Below are 23,061 nucleotides of genomic sequence, written 5' to 3' on the forward strand. Positions count from 1 at the left end.
GATCATTGGAATCATATCAGATGAATCTCGTTTCTTGTTATACGAGCTCGATGGTCGTGTACACTTACGTCGTCATACAGGCTCATCAGTGTATTTGACACATAATGATACCTGCTCAGTCCTTAATTATACTCTTGTCACCAATTCGTAGAATAAAAATTATTTGTCCTACTAGATGAAGTTATTGTTTTTGACTATCTGTAGACGATTTCAAAGCAGTCAGTAACATCGTAAATCTCAAATAGTTAAAAATAATAAATACAGCTGGCTGAATATAAAACTGAAAGTAGAAATCTTTATTTTCTAATGTAAGATGTTTATCAGCATACGTTCCAAACAAGACTGTAATTTTTCACGAGCAATTAATTGCCTTGTTTTACACGTATTTGTGCTTACTTACTCGTCATTACAAGGCGAAACGAAGTGCGGCGATCTATTTCGTTCGATGTATTGTTGACTAAATCAATCAACCACGGCGATGGAGATTTTACCGGAACAGAGGCACTCACGGTAAGTGGCGTATAAAAAGGAAAGTGTCACAACTTCGGAGGCACATGTCCCATGTATCTGCCATAATTATCCGATGACACTTAAGTCCAGTGAAACTGTCAGAAAAAAAGCCTGTACCTTGCAAAAGGCGAGGTAGAAGATTTTATTTTTTTAACTCGTTCATATTGTTGGGAAGGTTAGAAAACCAAATTTTGCCAACAAAATTTCTCTTGGGAAAACTTCCTGCAGTCAAAAAACTTTGAAAATTTCGGACTTTTTTCAGTTTTTTCAAAATATCTTAGTTTCATTTGCTCCTATCGCTTTGACGTCTATTTTCTTTTTTAAAGAGCACAAAATTCTCTACAAATTTGATTCTTACCATTTTTTTCTACTCCCAGTATCTAAGGCGCTACAGCGCGTCAACAAATACCAATTTTTCAAATTTCGAGCAAAGAATAGTTGGTGACAATTTCCACGATGTAAAGTTCCGTAGAAAAGACAAATTTGTGATTCTCCTTTCTGCGTTCAATTCTGTAAAAGCTGGGAGCACTAAAATTACTCCTGTTGATCCTTTAACTCTTTTCCAAAGGATTTGTTTAATGAAACAAAGTGAAGAAGAATAAAAAGCCTTTCTGAAATATGAACTTGCTCCTTACCCAATGTCCCTATTCTCACAAAAAGGCATGCGAAAAGGAACAAAAGCTTCTTTCTACAATGACTTCGTTCCAGTGGAAGATGTGAAGTCAGGTGGACCGAGTAAATTATTTGTCATTCATGGAGGGTACCTTACTCACAAAGTGACTTGGACTCGAAATGTTTGCTTCAAGTCAATAGCCCAAAGCTATGTTTCTTACCTGCAACGTCATTTTGTATCTCAATTTGCTATTGTATTTGATGGGTATTCATGTGAGGGAGACAAATGTAGCACAAAGAGTGCTGAGAGGATTCGTAGGTCCAAACAACATTCTTCGGTTGACGTTGTAGTTGAATCAGAGATGGTGAACAAAGTCCCTCAGGACAAGTTCTTGTACAACGAACGAAACAAGATGCGTTTGATCACACTTCTTAAAATGGAATTTCTGGAGTGTAGCATTGAATTGCACCAGGCACAAGATGATGCTGACGTTATAATTGTAACATCTGCCATTTCAAGAACCAAAGATTTTGGAAGTGTTGTTATTATAGGAGAAGATGACCTGCTTGTGCTCATGACCGGTTTGGGACAAGGCATTGAAAACTTATTTTTCTTAAAGCCAGGAAGAGGAAATACAGAAGACAAGTGGTTTTCCACTGCACCTTACAAGTTTGACAGTGAATATATTCTGTCCACTCACCCCTTTAGCGGATGTGATAATGTGATACAACATCTGCTTTTTTGGTCAAGGAAAAATTAAGTGCTGCAATATTGTTGCGAAAAATGAACACCTAACCTCAGGGCTTTGCACGTTCAATAAACCACATGCTACCCGTGAAGAAATAATAACTGCAGGAGAACAGGTTACTATCGCATTGTATAGTGGAGATGTCAGCAGTTTCCACACACTAGACCATTTGCGGTACCAGCTATTCGCCAAGTCTGCCACAAAAAGCAAACTGAATCTTGCACGGTTGCCACCTACACAAGATGCTGCACAACATCATTCGTTGCGGACTTACCAACAAGTCCAAAGTTAGATGGGAAACTGGGAACCTCCTGAGAAATGGGGCTGGAATCACAGTGACCACGGTCCAATACCCGTTATAATGAGCCAAGATCCAGCACCTGAAGCACTTCTTCACATTGTTTCATGCTCTTGCAAGCTGAACTGTAGCGGAGCGTGCTCCTGCAGAAAAGTGGGTTTGAAATGTTCTTCAATTTGCAAGAAATGTGTTGGGGTCAACTGTGAAAATGTGCCAAAATTTTTATATGACGACAGTGAAGTAGATGTTATGGAGGATGATGAGGAAACCGCTGACGAAACCAACGAACTTGCTGAGGCTGACTCGCTGTTTAAAGAAGAGGTCAATCTGGGATCAAATCTATGTACAGACCCTGAATCCGTAAGTCAAGGTATTTCTGGTGACACTGAGGAACCTGGCCCATCAAAACGTTGGAGGTTGATGCTCATACCTGTCTCAAGTGCGCTTAAGAGCCACATTGCAAGTATTACACACCCAGAACTGTCAACATTTTTCAGTAACTGACAGTGCATTTTAATTGTAATAAAGCTACTTATTTTTAATGTCAACTGTGTGGCTTTTATACACGAGAATAATTACCTACCTAATTAGGTTGCCTATTGCAGCTAATAATAGTTCAGTTTCCTGAGACAATTTATTTTGTGTGCGTGTGTATGTGTGTGTGTGTGTGTTTGTGTGTGTGTGTGTGTGTGTGTGTTTATGTCTCTTAATAATGTATTTTTATATTTATAGTTTTACAAATACAAGGGCTGAGGTGGCCCATAGTGAACTTCAGGTAGTGGTGTAAGAATCACAGCAGTTGGGTGCCCAACAGTCCTCATGTTGCATACAGAGAAATTGAATACCTGAAAGTGAGGTGGTAAATTCCAACTTATAACATGATGTATAATGTATTTATACTACAGAAACAGAAACTGAAAAAATAGTGTTCAAAAATAAGGTATCTTGCCACTATTCTCAAAATTTGAAAAATTGGTATTTTTTGAGACGCTGTAGCGCCTTAGATATTGGGAGTAGAAAAAAATGGCAAGAATCAAATTTGCAGAGAATTTTGTGCTCTTTAAAAAAGAAAATAGACTTTAAAGCGATAGGAGCAAATGAAACTGAGATATTTTGAAAAAACTGGAAAAAGTCCGAAATTTTCGATGTTTTTTGACTGCAGAAAGTTTTCCCAAGCGAAATTTTGTTGGAAAAACTCGTTTTTCTAATCTTTCCAACCATATGAATGAGTTGAAAAAATAAACTCTTCTACCCCACCTTTTGCAAGGTATATCTACTATTTGACTGGACTACTTGACAAGTACTGACAGTATGGAATCGTTATGATCAGGAGACCCACACTCAACGACATACACGATCTCAACGAATCCTGCGACTGACACCAAGAAGACAGACACTCGATGATTAAAAATGAATAAGTTTATAACTATACAATGCGTATTCCGAAAGTAAAGTCCGATCGGTTGCGAAATGGAAACCACAATGAAAATCCGAAAAAGCTTTGCGTAGATGTGCTGGAATGTGTCTCTAGTGTGCCCGTCGATCGCATCACGTCTGTCTTTCCAGTTCTGAGCGCACATGGAGCACGTAAAGATGCCTAGAAAACAGTTTCCCGCCGAGTATGAGTGCGCGTGAGAAATTTCGCCTGATTTGATGGAGCCCACACAACTGTCATGCATTTCTGTCTTCATGACAGTTCTCGGTCGCACTCTGCAGGGGCAATGAGGACGCCCCTGCAGCGTTTTCGATGCAGTGTGTTTCCTCCCTCTGATTTTCATCTCTACTGACATGAATCGCTGGCTATGAAGTCAACGTTTTCGCACAGACAACGAAATGCAGATCAGCGTAGAGAATCTGCGAGAAGTGCAGGCGGATGCCTTCTATGACGAGGGTATTGGAAAATTAGTACAACGCTACGACAAATGTCTCAGGCGGAGCGGCGATTGCTTAGACACGTTGCTGGAAGACATAGCTAACTATTACAAATAAAATACTTTTTGTTTTCACTTTGGTTTCCACTTCGCGATCGATCGGAGTTTACTTTCGGAGTACGCCTCGTAGTTTTTTATACGATGACGCGGTACAACACACAGAAAATTTCAATCGTCATGACAACGGCTGCAGAGGCATACGTAGTTATGACAGACATATGATTCGCTCGGACGTACGCGATCCTATAGTAGAGTCACGTGCCTTGTAACAGGATTTGGGCTTGTCTGCTGACATATCAGTGGCCAAAAGGGCAGCGCGAAGTCTTCTGGACGCGACAACAGAAAAAGAGAGAGAGAGAGCGCCGCGCGATTGTTATAGGCATAATGTCAGCAATGGACTCAGAAGCGGCATCTCTTCGTTTTTCTAGGTATGTCCTGGCTCTCCACATACCGTCGTGATGGTCGTATTCGTATGTGGAACGAACGATCGGTGGCAAACCGCATTCGTCATCGTCCTAGGGGCTAGGATCTAGCGTGACGGCGTGAGAGTCCACTGGTACTGGCATAGACAGCAGCTGTTACTCACCACACGTGTTTAAGTCAGTACGTCTTCCTCATTTTCTAGGACCTCGTGACGTTGTCTTTCAAGATCATACAAGTCCTCATGTTGTACATGCTGTCCTGACCCAGATCGGGAAAGAAAATGTAGGCTGTTGACCGGCCAGCACGATCCTCTCATTTTTCACCCATTGAAAATATGTGGTCGTGGGCTGCCGAAATAATGGCAAGCCGTCACTTTCCAGCCACTATGGCTGATGAACGGCACAGAGTTGAAACAAGAGGGACATCCACATAACCTGCCATCCAAGTTCACAGTCAGTTCGACTAGATAACCTGCTGGGTTAGAGCCATTGATTGTGCCAGAGATGGCACAAAGAACCGGGTTCGATTTCAGTAATGCCAGGGATTTTTCCTTGGTTTGGGGGGGGGGGGGGGGCGGGGGGAGGAGGAGACTGGAACGGATTGCACTCAGCCTCGTGATTTCAATTGAGGAGCGAGTAGAAGGGGCTTCAGGCCAAGGAAACTGACAACAGCCGGGAGAGTGGTGTTAGGCCCCAGGCGCCTCCATAGCGCGTTTAACGATGCCAGTGGCGAAGGATAACCTGCCGGCCGGTCGGTACCAATAGGCCCGCTAGGGCCTGTAGACCGAGTTCCGTTATCTAAAAATTTATGTATTCTTCCCATCATTATGTACAAACACCATTAGCGAAATTTCGTTGTTAACTATCCTTCCTTGTGTTACAGTTGTATTAGCAAACAGTGTATTCCATTCTTAAGGGCCACGACAGCTAAGTCTGCCGCAGGATGCAATCTACACTGAAGATCCAAAGAAACAGGTATAGGGATGCGTATTCAAATACAGAGATATGTAAACAGTCAAAATATAAGACAACAAGTGCTAAAATGGCAGGTTATCAACATGTAAGTGATTTCGAACGTAGTGTTATAGTCGGCGCACGAGCATCTCCGAGGTAGCGATGAAGCGAGGATTTTCCCGTACGACCTTTTCGAGAGTGCACCGTGAATATCAGGAATCTGGTAAAATATCAAATGTTGGACATCACTGCGGCCGGAAAAAGTCTGTAAGAGCGGGACCAACGACGACTGAAGAGGATCGTTCAACGTGTCAGAAGTACAACCTTTCCGCTAATTGCTACTGATTTCAATGCTGGGCCATCAACAAGTGTCAGCGTGCGAACCATTCAACGAAAGATCATCGATATGGGCTTTCGGAGCCGAAGGCCCACTCGTTTATCCTTAATGACTGGACGACACAAAGCTTTACGCCTCGCCTGGGCCCGTCAACATCGACTTTGGACTGTTGATGACTGCAAACATGTTGCCTGGTCGGACGAGTCTCGTTTCAAATTGTATCGAGCGAATGGACGTGAATGGGTATGGAGACATCCTCATGAATCCATGGACGCTGCACGTCATCAGGGACTGTTGAAGCTGGTGGAGGCTTTGTAATGGTGTGGGGCGTGTGCCGTAGGACTGATATGGGACCCGTGATGCCTCTATATACGAATCTGACAGGTGACACGTACTTAAGCATCCTGTCTGATCACCTGCATCCATTCATGTTCATTGTGCATTCCGACATACTTGGGCAATTCCAGCAGGACAATGTGAAACTCAACACGTCCATAATTGCTACAGAGTGGCTCCAGGAACACTTTTCTGAGTTTAAACACTTGCGCTGGTCACCAAACTCTCAAGACATGAACATTATTGAGCGTATTTGGGATGCCTTGCAACGTGCTGTTCAGAAGAGATCTCCACCGCTGGACAACCCTGCCGGATTCATAGTGTCATTTCCCTCCAGCACAATTTCAGACAACAGTCGAGTCAATGCCACGTCATGGTGCGGCACTTCTGCGTTTTCGAGGGGACCTACACGATATTAGGCGAGTGTACTAGTTTCTTTGGCTCTTCAGTGTTTATCTACGAATGGAAGTCAGAGGAAGGAAGAATGTGGTACGCCTAAAAGAAAAAAAACTTTTGACAGATGTTTTGGATAGCGATGAGGTTATGAGTGCAAATATCGGTGAGCCGAATCTATCTCTGGTGGTAGAGGCAGCATGTTGCCCCAGTGCAAGCGCTTGAACCGGGTGGCGACCACCTGCGCAGCTATCTAGCCGCCCATCGCGCTGTTCTCGTAAACAATGCCATCAACAGGCGGCCCCACGGCGGCCGTCGTTCGTAACTAGATTACCCACCTCATCGACTACCTGCTTCCTGCGCTTCGATGAGCTACAGGAGACGTACGCAGTCGATGATCAGCTGGTGCGATTCCAACCGCATGATTTCACCGAAGTCACACGAAACCCTAATGGGCGGTTCTTTGCTCTTCGCCACCTGGCGCCGTTCATTATGTTAAACGATAATGGAGAACATTAACGTTCGAACATATACTGCAGGTGGATAGCTTGTTTTAGCTGCCTGTAGGGTATACTCGCTACATCTTCGGAAGTACAAGTTCAAACATCACAAATGTTCCGACGTTGGCTGTCAGTCAGTTATATAAAAATCAATGACGATGTCTATCAAGAACGTCACCAAAGCACGCTAGAATCGTTAACTATACAGTTTATCATGATTGTTGACTTCGAACCATCTAGTGGCGGCAGCAAGAATGTGGCGTATTCTAATTGATCCAAGACTCACTCCTTTGTACGCAAAAGCTTCGGAAGGTAATGACATTCTGCTGGCTACCGGGCTACATAAGAATTCCTTACAATGATGTGGCTTACGGAGCAGGTACGTAAGACGAGCAGTGGCATTAAACATGTGTGAATGAAGCGCTCGAGCTTGACAATATGGTAAAACGTAGTAGCTGACTGAACGAGATACTTCGTCGCTCGATCACCGGACACTTTAATCAGTGCAGGTAAAAATAACAGACGCTGTTTCACTTCAAGATATCCCGTCATAGTAAAAGTATATTAATGAGTAATGAAAACCACCACAGATTTATTTATAAACATTCATTGTGTCACCACGGGTTTCGTTCTTTAGGGCGACATCAGGTTGCTAAGTTGTGCCAATACCAATACGCTAATGGTCTGGTTCTCAGTGTGAAGTTAAAAATAAAATCCGGTTAGAAATAAAATCCGGTTAGAAATAAAATCCGGTTAGAAATAAAATCAGCAAACCTTCTTCCAATAGTCTAGACGAAGCATGGCCAGCAGACGTGGCATTCAGCGTACACACTTCACATAATTAACCAAGTTCTGTATGAAATCCGAACCACTACAGTAGCTTAGAAAGACATGCTCAGTTGTCGTACATGGTCCCGTTTTAACCAGCTAAGAGTGAATCATTTCCGATATCTTGATTTTGTTAAGGTTTTTACATTTCCTCTGATTTTAAAGTTATTCACTGAATCAACTCGTTTTTACTTTCTGTTTGTTGTCTGGTGGATGGAAGTTAATGGGAAGCCACCATGGGTCTAACCAGAACAACTACGTTTTCAAGTTATAAGTGACATTCTTCTGTAGCTTGTACTTAAAACTAAAAGAATGAAGGTCCATTGGAGAAGGAGCCCTTTACGAATTCCAAGTAAGTATAGTATAGCTCGTAGCAAGCGGAAATGAAATAGGTGTGGAACAATTAAGCTGATCTTGTATCCAACCACATACAGATGTTATATAAATCTACAAACTAAATGGAATGAAATGTTTTGTTTATTTCCATTGTGTAACAAAGGAATTATTTTCTCTGTAGCTATATAGAAAAGAATTAAAAGGTGTATGTACTGCTTTTTTAAACAGAAATCTTAGTAATTCTTGCATGTACTTGGAATTGAATCGGTAGTTTAAATAAGCGAAAAGGCGCAAAAATATTTTTTTGTCTTTTTCTTACCAAAAGTGTGTTAGCATATAGAAACACATTCTAAATTATAAAAAAGGGAACGATAATCACTCATGTGCCAGTTTAATCATATTTGGAAATATTCGTTGGTCTGACGAAAGGAACATATCCCAGTTTCGAGTTTATCCACCCTGAACACTGTGGTCTTGCTAATAGCTGGTGTTCGTATCTGGTGTTCAGTTACTTAACACATCGTGTTTGCAACGCATCCGAGTATTGTTTTGTCTATATCGTCTGATGCCAATATTCTTCATTGAAGGTAAACGGATAATAATTATTGCTGCCTACGATATAGTATGAGGAATGATCTATGATGATGGGACCTGTAGTCTGTATGCCACAAATCCCTCCAGCTGTTATTGTCAGTAGATGAATCCTGATGATACCGCTGCGTCTTTACTCAAGGAGCTCCTCATTTGGCCTCACGAGGTAGAGTGAACCCCGTTCCAGATCTCCCAACTTCAGAAAAATCTGAGGAGGTACCGGGAATCAAATCTGAATCATTTCGTATCGAAGGTAGCAATGCTAACTATTCTGCTACAGAAGAAATCTTATATTATCATTTGTGGACGAAATGTTGAATATATATGTTTTTGTAAGTGCTCATAATTGTCATGTTCTTCGTCTTCATAGAAAGGGTGTTAGGAGTATAAGCGTATATGTTTATATTTGTGCCTGAGGACAGTATACTCAGCAAGATTACATTAGTATTTACTTCATTTGCGTATTAATAATCATAGCTATTAGAGATAGTAAGTTTTTAGGTCAGTTAATTCATGTGGCATGAGCCAGCAGGTCAGGTGTTTAAGTGTGTACTGGTGAATGCAAAACGGTTAGTCTGTACTGACAGGTGTAGCCCACTTTGTGGTGCAGTTACTACAATGAAAAAAATACCAGATAATAACTTATATGACGTGTTTAAGGAAAGACTGATAGACAAAGACAAAAAAACACAGGTAACACAATGGAATGGGTACATATTAAGGTACCATGATCACACTATCTGCATTTACACCCCGAAGGCCCTTACAAAGCCAACGCTCTGACTTGAGAGTTACCTAATTTTAAATTTCTGTTTGCAGAAAGCTGATGGCGCAAGGCATAAAAGTCGGTATTTATAGATATTTTGTCTTTAATTATACAGGTTCCACGTTTGGAATGGCTCGAATCTGTTACGAGACCTGTTCTGTTTTGGAAAGTAGTGCAAAAAAGAACGCAATACTGGCTTAGCTGTAGAAGAATTTCGCGTCTTTGTTCATGTCTGCCTTTTGTTAAGCAGCAACTGAGATAGCCAGTCACTGCAAGAGACTCAGCAGCAGAACCTTGACGTCACAACTTGCACTGTGACGGTTTGTAATGAAACACACAAATGAAACTATGCAGTGAGCTCTACAAAAGACCAGTAACAACTACCAACTTAGTGTCTTAACTTAAAGTAGGCTGCAATCTGCGCTACTTATCTGTCTGTCACCATAACAAATATTTGGAACTCATGGTCATCGACTCTGCTAACGTGCAAAGCAGCTGTGATCTTCCATATCTCAATCAAAATACGAAAGTGATTAGCAGTTGATCATTGGAGGGAACGATGAAGTCGGTTCACACGATGCGGATGCTGTGGCATCCATGTGTGTATACATTCAGACACTACCTATTAACGTGGATTCAAATGTCCCTAAGCACTATAGGACTTAACATCTGAGATCATCAGTTCCCTAGACTTAGAACTACTTAAACCTACTAAGCCTAAGGACATCATACGTATCAATGCCCGAGGCAGGATTCGAACCTGCGACCGTAGCTGCAGCGCGGTTCCGGACTGAAGCGCCTAGAACCGCTCGGTCACAGCGGCCGGCTATTAACGTGGAATGCTAGGTTTTCTTAGCAGGGTGAAAGTAGTCTTAACAATTTTCTGCCCACTTTCGCAATTAGTTTATGGCCTTTAGTCGTGTGAAATACACATGCCGCATAGAGACACTGCATACATCGAAAATGAATCACGATTGTTGTAACCGACCGCTGTTTGTGATAACTGACATCTGAGGTTGCACATCAATACGATAGCAGTGATCAGAATAGAAGGCTTGAACAAGCTCATTCCCTGATTGGTTCTTGCTATGGTAGATGGACGTACTGTGCACGAACAGCTATCAATCAGTTGTTATTCTTATCTCTATAACTAAAAGGTCTTGGGTATGCTACAGCTGTTTGTCACCACATCTCTGTCTTTCTAATCGCAGTCGATTTCTTATTCGCGTACGTTATCTTCGCCAACTCACAAGCAAATACTTTGCAACTTGATAGGTCTCGGATTAACCCACAGATTAGTTTACCACTACAACCAGTGTTTCGAATTTTATACGAAATTATTAATGACTGTTTCACAGATAATAGTTAAGGGGACCTGACGTCCCATGTTAGCTGGGACAGTTTCTTTTTTTGTCTCTCTCTGGTCTTTTCTTAAGGTACAAGGGGACGCGAAGATGTCCCTTTTTGTGGAAGTGTCTTATCGGCATAGAACGCCTTTTAACTATCCTCTCCTCTCGAACAGGCTATCAAGGCCCAACAGTACCAACTGTCCGCCGTGTCATCCTCAGCCCACAGGCGTCTCTGGATGCGGATAGGGGCATGTGGTCAGCACATCGCTCTCCCGGCAGTATGTCAGTTTCCGAGGCCGGAGCCGCTACTTCTCAATGAAGGAGCTCCTCAGTTTGCCTCACAAGGGCTGAGTGCACCCCGCTTGCTAACAGCAGTCGGCAGACCGGATGGTCACCCACCCAGGTGTTACCCCAGCCCGACAGCGCTTAACTTGGTGATCTCACGGGAACCGGTGTCACCACTGCAGCAAGGCCGGTGGCGCCTTTAACTATAGTTTTCAAAAATTCAAAAGGTCCCGTTTTGCATCGTCTGCTGAAAAATTTAAAGATACAGGGTGAGGCAAATAAAAGTGACCTGGAGAACAGTGTTCCATGGTGCAAAGAAACACAGAAAAGGAAATTACAGTACTAACCTGGCTATAGCAGGTGTTGAAAGTGATCACCATTCATATCTTGGCACTTTTGTGCCCTGGTCAGCAAGTTGCTGAAGGCGTATCAAAGCTGGAATACTGGAATTGCTGCAATCTCATTCAAAATTCTGCTGCGATTCTCTAAGACAAAGAGGGTTGTTGCGATACACCCTAGATTCTAGGGTTCTCCACACAAAATAATCACCCACTGCCGGCCGGGATGGCCGAGCGGTTCTAGGTGGTACGGTCTGGAACTACGCGACCGCTACGGTCACAGGTTAGAATCCTGTCTCGGGCATGGATGTGCGTGATGTCCTTAGGTTAGTTAGGTTTAAGTAGTTTAGGGTACTGATGACTTCAGAAGTTAAGTCCCACAGTTCTCAGAGCCATTTGAACCATTTAATCACCCACTGACAGATCAGGTAAACTGTGTGACCAGCTCGGACCGCGACCAGACTGACCCCTGCTAACAACTCTGTCAGGAGTGAAGATTGTGTAAATGTGCTCTAAGTTTCGGCCAGCTGTGTGGGCGGTTGCTTCCTCCTGTTGAAATAACTGTAGGTCTTTTCCTCCTTCGTTTCAAAACGTTGGCAGTGCAATGCTCCGAAGTCGGCATCTGATGAAAGAAGATGGGACCAATAACGTGGCTTGCAGACATTGCACACCAAACCCCACCCAACTGATCATGCTATGGTGTTCAGTGTAAGTCATGCGTATTCTGTGGTGCCCACAACCTGTGACTCTGTGAATAACCGTTCAGGTGAAATCAAGCTTTATCAGACATAAAGAACAGATCCATGTCCAAGCCAACCTTTTTGTCAGTGAACAGCCACTCACCAAACTGGAGACGCTGAGGAGCATGTTCGACGTGACATGCCGGATCTTGCGAAGGGCGTCGTTTTGATTTAGTAGGACTCCAAAGCATTTTCTGGTGAACTACAGCCACATTTTCTGGTGTGCAGCCACGTTTCGGAACGTTTTTTGACTTATTCGAAACAGATTCTGTCTGACGCCATTTTCTGACTAAGCGTTGCATTGCACTCTTTCCTGGCACTTTGATACCATTAAACATCTCATCAAACAACTGACAACACCATTTCTACGACTTTGTAGTCACGGAACTTTCCACAACGAACATCCGCTGCTCCACTGTGAGCGCCATCGTCCCCTTTGCACTACTCCACTCATACTAACGCAGCCCTCACTACGCTGTGAACGTGTTTGGACCACAAGGCGGGCGTACACGCAGTCTGCGCGACACCAGTTGTGGTTATGTGCATACTTTCACGTCTAATCGTGTACACCCTTCCGGGCCTCTTTTATTTGCGCCAGCCTATACTAACAACTGACAACCGAAACCGCTTCTTGTGAATACCCTTTAAAAAACAATTTTGGACTAGATGTTCGTTGCAGTAAGTTTGCATCTACTTTCAGTACAAGCGATCGGATGTATCACAACATTCAAAGAACGAAAAACGTAAAAGAATGGTGCGTGAAAGTGCTCTTCTAGCATCGTATTGAGTAATTAAAAAAACCGTACGTTTTGGCGATAAAGATATGAAATTAGCAGCTGTGAAGGAGCGTTCCCTTATCATACTGTTGATCACAACCAATCATTTAGACCAGTGGACTGTATTGCTGAAATTATCCAGTGTACTTCCACATCAAAATTTTCTTGTGGCCGTAAGAAAACTGAGGCAATAATAATTTAAATGTTTTAATCCCATTGGCTATTTCTCAACTTGAATGTGATTTACAGGAAGCAAATTTTATTCCAGGAATGACGGATGCATCAGACAATATGAACGCAAAATTATTTCAGTTGGTTGTGTGGTATTTCAATCCTATTGAGGGCACTCCAGTTACAATACTGGATCTGAAACCTTTGCTAGGAGAAACTTCGTAAATCACTGTTGCACTTTTGAGTGAGAGTTTTAAAAGCAATGACTTAAAAGAAAAACAATCGCTCTTTGTGCAGGTAACACGAACTGCAATTTTGGAAGTGCATCGAAGAATGGCGTCAACAGCGTCTTCACAAATCTGAAAGGAATTTTAGATCATAACTTATTTGGGATTGGTTTTTGTCCTCAAATAACCCACAATACTATCCAGAAGTCTGGTGATGCCCTTCCCATTGATACTGAACGTATTGTTTCTAAAATACATTCTTTTTTCTGTATGTATACTGAAGGGTTGAAAATCTTAAAGAATTTGGTAAATTTATACACCAGGAGTACAACCAAGTTTCAGGCTATAGCAAAACAAGGAGGCTTGCTTTACTCGCTGCAGTCGGAAGTTTTCTGACTATGTGTGTTCTTCAGAAACCATATTTTGCATCTCAAAATAAATGTCAATTTTTTATCAAATCATTATGTCTTTAATTCACACCCAGGCATCAACTTTTCATACTGCAGTTAAAGAGTGCAGGGTGAAACAGTTACAGTTTTCGAAGTAATTTCTGAATTAAATGGTTTAAAAGTTAATTTAGTTTTCAATGATAAAGATTACTTCATAACATCAACTCTCTGAACAGTTCTTGGTAAATTAGAAAACTAGGGTTTATGATCACAGATAGTAAAATTTGAATACTGTGTCAGTACATTTTATCAAGCTGCAGCTAAATATTTAAGTGAGTGGGCTGAACCAACTTAGAGTTTGTGGGAGTGCAATTGGAGAACACTTGAGGGAGGAGTAGCTCAATGGAAGTATATACAAAAGGGTGAAGATTTAATATAGTGAAATGGCTAATTCAACTATAATACTGGTCTGTATGATGAGTGTGTGCGTACTAAACACTATATATCTTCGAATATATATATTATACAAATGGAAGCAGGAAAAAAAATCGCCTAGCGACTGTTAGGTGGGAATTATTTCGCATTGTATCAAGAACAATGTACCTTATACCAATATTCATAAAATAATAGAATTTCTTCTTTGTTTATACGGAACTAACGCCCCCACAGAACGAGTGTTTTCTCATATGAACAATTTGTGGACAAATAACAATAACTCATTTTCAGTAGAAACGTTGAAAGCTATGTTGATCAACAGATCTAAGGTGAACTTTAATCGTGACAACATAACGTTGTGTGGTAAAGTGGGCTTCTGAAGGAGATCCGGTCATCAGGAAAATACCAGTGGTGACTGTCTCTTGCACTAATAACTTTAAAGGGTTGTTAGGCTTGAGTGAATTCAGAGTTACTATATAATGTAAGTTACACATTGCTTATTTATTATTAATTTCGAAATCTTCGTCTTTATGACAAAGCAATTTTACGCATTCGCTTTTGTCCCTCGTTTAATTGGGAAAAAATTTAAATGTATCGTTTTCTTGTTTCAAAAATATCGTTACCCTAAAGTAAGTGCTAAAATACATCGAAAACAATGCTCTGTAAACTCAAAAACGTTCAATAAAGGGATGCTTCCACTCTGTGAGCTACTCGTTATTTTCCTGCATACGGATGTCATTAGTTAACATGTTTTTAAGGATCATGTCATTGCCTATTTCTAACCGGCCGTAATAACGCATTGCCATTATCTGACCCATTCTGTGTCAATCACTCTCCGTCAGCTATAGAAATTTACTCAATTCAGTTGTCGTAGATACAACCGTACAGAACTGAAAGCTAAGCAATATGTTTGGTACAAGTACGTATAGATATTTTTTCAATTTATTTTAATAAGTGTTTCACTTCAAACAACTACGTAAATTATGTTTAACAGGAGGTACGCTGAAATCAGGCTTTGGTACATATCAGTTTGTCAAGAACAGGGACTGGTATTCATAGCAGCTATAAAAGTAATCCCCACTGCCTATGTTATATTGTTATTAGTACTTCATTTTGCCTTCGGTTTGTCGGAACAATGCTTCAGCCTACACGAAGTATTTTTAAACTGCTATCTGCTTCATCGGCTAAGAATTTTTCGCTAAATAGCAACAAGGCAAAGAGTTCTGAATGAATACATTCATAATCATTTATTTTTATACAAGTACGCTGTCGAAAACCACTAACCTTTGTTTCCTGCGGCAACGCTATCTTCCAACTGGAACCACATCTGTTTTCTTTCGTTTCGTAAATTCGTCTGTTCCATGCTGCCGCTTCAGCCTGAAAATTCGTTCTGTTGTGGTATCTCCTATTAAATTGTTAGTGCACAATTTTATAATGTAGATTCGTCTGAACTGAAGAAACCAAAGATATGTTATTGCAGACACAGAACTCCAAAGACACACTATTACCCGGTTCCATAGCAACCATAGAGTATAGCACCTTACACAGACTGTACACGTAGAGTGGAAACGTCTCTGGATTGAGCACTCGGTTGCGCAGGACAGATTTTGTGCTGTAATATACAATGCCAGCTCGGTCACGTGATATCGGGACGCCGTAGGTCTGCCCGTAAAGCACCCTGTACACTTAGAATGTCGTTGCATGGCTAGTATGAACATATTCACTTCCTAAGTGCTGTGGACATGGTATAAACGTTTCGTAAACATCGTAACAATTTGTATTTGATAACTGGAATAAACAGGTCTCTTAGCTTTGAAGAGCTTCTTAGCGACAAGAGTCACATCACAGATGCACCCATTTGTTGGTATCTGGGTAAGACACCGCTATTTTTCGATATTATACGGCACTTAATCGTATTGCCGAGTCTGATGTAGTACATTTTTGCTGTGATTGCTCTGCAGAACGTCTTTATAGATATCCAGTGACTTTGGAAGTGTCCGTAGAATTCCGAATATGCCACATTTTTAGTGATTGTACACCTGCTCCTTCGTGGTTTTTCTCCAGTTTTTGTGTATTTGTTTTCCTCTTTCTTGTAGGCTAGCGCACCATTTGGTTTGCTGGTAACACTTTAAACTTTCAAATATTTATTTAGCATCATTTTGTGCACATTCTCGCACCACAGTGCACAGTAAAAAATTCGATCGCTTTTTAAATGTAGGCACTACAGAGCCAGACGTATTCGAAATACTGAAAGTATACGATTTATGACACATTACACTGCCGTCTTTCCGCCCCGTCTCCTCAACACAGGAGATTGCATGGAATTTACACAACAGTTGCCCCTGTAACATTTATTTTCGCTCTTCAGTGTTATCTGTTGAGGCATAGACTATGTAACAGTATCAAGTGACGTAGTCAGTGGCACACATGAATGAACTTCATGGCATGTATGTACTAATACTTTATGCTCCTCGATCAAATGGTAAAGACAGTATATTGAAGGTATCGTCCAAGAAAGCAGCTGAATCTGTACTTCCATTACACTTTGTGTGTGTGTATGTGTGCGTGTGTTTTTGTCTGACTTTTGTTCCCCGTTATTTTGATTCACAGTCAGTCTGGTGGTTTCTTACTGGAAAAGCAGAACACAGAACCTAGGTGTGAGGATGCTAGTGTTGTGATAAAAATAAATGAAGGAAGTGTTCTGCGCCAGACTTATGCCGGAAATGTATTTAAGAGAAATGTCAGACGCAAAATGTCATATTTTCCAGATTTAATGTACTTACAGATCATTTCACCTCTCTCTCTCTCTCTCTCTCTCTCTCTCTCTCTCACACACACACACACACACACACACACACACAGGTTTTCATCTATATTCTTAAAACTTCCAATCCAACAAAGACTGGAATATTTCGAGAACGATTTGCTTCTTGAATAAAACACGAAACTCTTTTAGCCCGTCTCCCCCTTTTAAAAACAGCAAACAGTTACAACAATGGACAGTTGTATGCAATAATCGATTCTTAGCCATCTTCTACATGCGTTTCAGTTTATTTCCTTAGTGAAGTTAGATGTTTCTTTTTGCGGTCTGCAAAACGACTTTCTCGATAGAAGAAAGAATTGAAATTGTTGAAGCATATTTGAAAACAGGTTCGAAAATGAAACTCGCGGAATTGTCGGCACCAAGTATCCAGACAGCGGTCTACCAGCAAAGACTAAAATACAGAGTCTGTATAGAAACTGACGCATCTGGTATCTGATCAAAATGTAAAACGGCAGAGGTTACTGCAGACATTAGCGGCAGAATTATTCAGAGACCAAAGAAGTCTACAGGTAAACTGGACCCAAAGACGTATTGAAGTAGGAGCGTATTGAAAAGTCTTAATTTGAAGCCATGTCGTGTAACGGTTGTGTAGCTGTTAGGAGAAGACGACAGTCAAAAACGTGTAGATTACAGATCGCGGCATTTCAATAACGTCAATGATGCTTTGTTAGACTCTTTTATTATGAAGCATGGTCCATCTTTCTAGTCAGGTTAATTCACAGAAAAAGAGATACTAGGTAATGGAGAACCGGAACGTTGTGGTCAGCAGGCATTCCATGGTGAAGACATAGACGTTTGGTGCGATGTAACACGGACGCGCATCATTGCACCGATATTTTTTGACACTACCCTCAACACAGTTGCATATACGGAGATTTTTTATAAATTTTGTGATCAACTCACTGAAAATGAAAGAGAATACTGCTTTTCCAAGCAAGATGGAGCGACGTGCCACACATCTAAGGTATCTCTGCAATAAGTACATGATGTGTTCAGTAAGGAATGAACTTCCAATAAACATTTATGGCCATCACGTTCGCCAGATCTAACAACGTGTGATTTTTTTTCCTGTGGGGACACTTAAAGGGTAAGGTCTATGAAAAAAATCCACACACAATACAGGAACTGAAAAGCAACGTCAGCCGCGAAGTTGCCGCTATGGAAATCCGAACTTTACGCTGGGTGTATCTGAATATGCTTAGATGTGCGCAGCTATGTATTGATGTTTCGGGGGGTTACTTTCAACATCTTATATAAATATATTTTTCACTCTATTTTTATTATAAATAAATTGTAAGTCCATTTCAGCTCTTCGTTTCTGTAATTTCGTGGCATTACCTTTATACTTACACAGGCTACTTATAACTGTGCCATCCTGTGTATTTCAGTTCAAAACAACCAAACTGACCATAAATTACGCAGATGTGGGCTATCAGAAATGAATAAAGAGAAAAAAAACTAACTCCTACAGGTCTATTTTGAGGTTAATCATTGTGAAAAGAAATAACCAGTTTTTGAGTAGTGGATGCCAATGACCTTTTATGTGTATGAAATCCAAAAAACTACTGTTGCAGATGACCAAAGACTTTGCTCAACAATCCTACATATAATGCACTCATAACAACGGATTTAAAAATTTATTCCGAAGTTAACCAAAAGAGCACATTACGTCGAAGTTCTCAAACAACGTAGAACACAAACTTTTACTCCTTGTGTGCTTTTCTCTTTGCACATGTAGCAACAGCTGGAGTTCACCATTGCTGTTACGAATACACGGGTGGTGAAAATGTAACAAATACTTCCAATAAGTTTCGAACTTTGAAGAAACCATAAGAAACGGCAGCATTCCAAGGTCAAGTGGCAATCCCAGTTTAATGTTAACAACATGCACAGAACACAATGTTCTCATCATCTCGTTATTGTAAAATTCTTTAAAGCAGGAAATATCTGGAAGTGGCGTGCTGTCCGATGGCGTTACGAATAAAAAAGTAGAAAAGTTACTTGAGGAAGTTGGTTCATATCGCTCGTTATAAATAATAAAAGCTTTGACATATCACCTGGTTTATTAAGAGATGGTCCATAGCGTTTGTACGATATAACAGCACAAGACCAATTAACTGCATCTAACCGTTTCCATGAAATGAATCCACGAAAAAATATGTAGATCCCAGTGTCTTTTTTGTCCCTAAACGATCGAAGTGCATCTTTTGCAAATGTTTCTGAAAAATTGTTGTTATCGCACTTGAAGGTGCTCTACTTATGCGTTTGATCAATGTACACTAAATGAAAATTATTAATAAACGGTATAAGGGCAATCAAATGAAAAGAAAAAAGCTGGAAAAAAAGTAATCTATTTATTACTCCAAGAGTAGCTGCCAATGCTGTTAATGCTTTCCCCCCCTGTGAGACAAGACGGTCAGTGCCCTCATGGAAAAATGTTTCGGTTGCCTATGGAACCATGAACGTACGTAGATGTGAACATCTTCCTCAGGAACAAATCGACTGCCTTGAAAGTCCTTCTTCAGGTCTCCAAAACTATGAAAATCGTTTGGAGAGAGATCGGGACTGTATATGGAAAATGTGTAATGGTTTCCCAGTGAAACTTCTGCATCGTAATCCAAACAATATTTCCAGCATTTGGGCGAGAGATGCACGCCTGGGTGGAATCATGGTTCCGTAGCCATGTGTCAGAGTGGGACAAATGAAATATCAGTTATGTCCATTATAAAGTTTACTTAGTTTTCCCAACAGTCACGTTTTCATTTGACTGTTCTTAAGCAAACAGCCGCCTGCAGACGTGACATTGTTAACAACCTCTGGAAAGTAGAAAGGAAGATACTCAATACTTGATTACACAACAGGAAATGTGCCGTAGTGTAACCAGGCGATCACCATTAGCGTTACATAGTACTAGTGATTCCAACTGTAATTTTAGGAAATCATTGGCAGACCATTGTCGGATTGTCAGACATACCACAACAGCGATATTTATCAGTACAGAAGGAAGTCCAATTTCAAATAATAATTACGTACATCAAGTTTATACCTCTGTTAAGTACTAAACAATAATCAATTTTCCTAATTAAAATTACAGAGAATGTAATATACCATTCCTGATATCATTACAACAGTTGCGAAAGGACTTTAATATATCTACAACTAAATATTTCACCATTTAACACTAACTGAAGTATAACACTCTTTTTGCGACACAGAGCCTAAGTTTACAAACGAATTTCCTACAGGAGAAACAAATACTTAGCCGTAGATAGTTCGTCATGTTTAGACGACAGGTGTTATTAGTTTGTCAGTAATAAAACGTCTAAAGGTAAGTACACACCTGTATACAAAGTCGAGCGACTATCTATAGATATTGTATGGGGGCTGTCTATAGACATGTAGCTAGACAGTGTATGTAGACAATCTAGATTCTTTGTCTCGTGTACACACTTGAATGTCGTGTTCCTCAATATTTATGAAATATGGCTGATTGTATTGAGATCACGGCTCGTGCAGTGATATAATTGCGGTTAAAGAAAGAAATCGAAAGAGGAGACGTTGGTGGAAACGTGAACTATTTGCGGAGAGGCCCGCTTTGGCTGCAGTTTACTTTCGACTCTGGAAGTAGAGACAGCGTGATTATTTCCACATTATTGCCTGATACTTGATTTTTTTTTTTTTTTTTTTTTGCCTGCACTTCGATAAGCAGCTTCTTCTTGTTGCTATCTTTGTTTTCGGAATCAATGACTTTCCTCAAATATGATGTTGCGTGAAGATCTTCAGTCAGCTGCAACACTTTCTCTGTTGACCAAATTTTAATAAAGCGATATTTAACAATAAGAAAAATAAAAATAATAAAAAATTGACGAAGCTTTTTCCACTTTGCAAGGAGAATAACTAATAACTGGAAGCCACGTCTACCAACACGTCCACACTACGAACAGTCGCGCAGCATTCTCTAATAATTGTCGCATGTCTCCCATTTCAAAAGGGAGTCAAAAGTTCTACAAATTTGTTGCAAAGACGTGCCTATAGACAAAAAATGCCTCTCAGTTGCCTATAAACGAAATCGCTCGACTATCAGTAGACACTGTCTAGATACAACAAACGCTCGACTTCGTACAGTACTTTGCACAAGGGGTAATATGCGCTTTGTGTCTGTAAATTCACTTAGAGCTAATGAGATTGCACAAAATTAATTTCACGTGATATAGCTGTAGCGCGTTAACGCAGCTTCCAAATGTTGCCATAACACGCCACATTCAGTAACAGAATGTACCCTCACAGATTTGAAACTGCAAATTTCCTAACACATGATAATTGCGTGTACGATATTTACTATTATTTTCATTCGCTAAGAGAAATATGTTACATAATACACTTGTCATCAAGTGTTGCAGTATTTTCTTAAGATACGTCTTGCATCCGACATACGCTTTGGCTCCCACTGACTGTTTTTCTGTTTCTATAGAACCTTAATAAACGATATACGTCTCTCTAAACTATAAGTGAACTATCGCATAACCCTAAGCTAAATGTTCCCTGCGTAAATTATAATTACACCCGTACAAATAAACAGAATGTTTTTCAAATACGCTTGTAAGGAGATTAGTGTAATAAGTGCAGATTAATTACAATTACTGCTTCACGTGGTGGTTACTAATTGACAACAACGTATCGTATTGATGGATATATTCATTTTTCACTCCGAATTGCGTATTCTTGTTCCATGACACCAACAAAGGTCTGCATCGTGACACATCATGCGTTTTAAGTTCGGTGTTCAGTACGCAGAGCTCAGGGGCGTTCTGCAATTTTCACAGTGTGGCCCGTAAGTTCCCGGACTACAGGCGGTAACCAACTCAAAATCAAAGGCGGGCAAGTTTTGACTCTTTGGATATTCATTATGGAATCCACCACATATAATACATTGTAAGAAAATTAAACTCCTACAGCCGCCCTTATGGTGTCATTTATTGTATGGCTACCAGTTCCGGACCATCCGTATACACGATGTATCAGTGGCCAACATAACTGGTTTGCGCAACCTATCAGTAATTGTGACGTCTCTCCAGTCTTCAACTGTCAGTTGATAGTTGATGGTTGGAGAGACAACGTCACAGTTATAGGTAGTCTGCGTATACCAGCTATGTTGGCCACTGTTGCATCGTGTACACGAATTGTGTTAACCGCTTCAGCATCAGCTAAGGCCTGAAGATGGTGCTCTGAGACGCCAAAACTTAGCCGCACATTAAATGACGCCATAAGGACGGCTGTAGGAGTTTAATTTTCTTACAATAGTGAACGGCCGTAGTTCCCCAGACTTCCAGCCACAAAGATGGACGTACAAAACATATGATATAGTCCTTAGCACATGAGTTCTCAATCGGTGCCTACTTTACGTTGCACAATCTGTAAAGCGCAACAGAAACAGATGACAGGATATCTAAGTGACGTCAAGCACATTTGTTCTAGATAGCATAATATTGTTGACAAAAAGGGTTTGCAATTTAACCAGACACTAAAGCAGTGGACTGCATACTAAAAATATAGAATACTCTCTTAAAAATGGGCTAAGGAAAGCTGTATTTCCTCTACTTGTCTATGATGTGTTTAGACCCTTCGATTTCATCTACGTTTCCAGCAAACTGTCCTACTGTGTTTCAGATCAGTTTCAGAATATCACTAAATTGTCGAAGATAGAGTTGTATGTTCAATATTAAAGGTAACAGATGTGTTTGATTTCTATGAGCGTTGATTTTCCGGCTCTACAGCCTTGGCCCTGTGGCATATATAAAAGACATCCAACGAGCAGAGACATAGATAGGGTTGCCTTCCGTCCCGATATACCGAGACCGTCACCGTTATGGACCTTCTTGTCTCGACATCCGGACACGATCAAAACTTGTCCCGATTATGCAAAACACTGTTGCGAGCTTGGCTCTACAGCTATATCTACATCTA

Source organism: Schistocerca americana, chromosome 2, assembly GCF_021461395.2.
Source record: "Schistocerca americana isolate TAMUIC-IGC-003095 chromosome 2, iqSchAmer2.1, whole genome shotgun sequence".
NCBI lineage: Eukaryota > Metazoa > Arthropoda > Insecta > Orthoptera > Acrididae > Schistocerca > Schistocerca americana.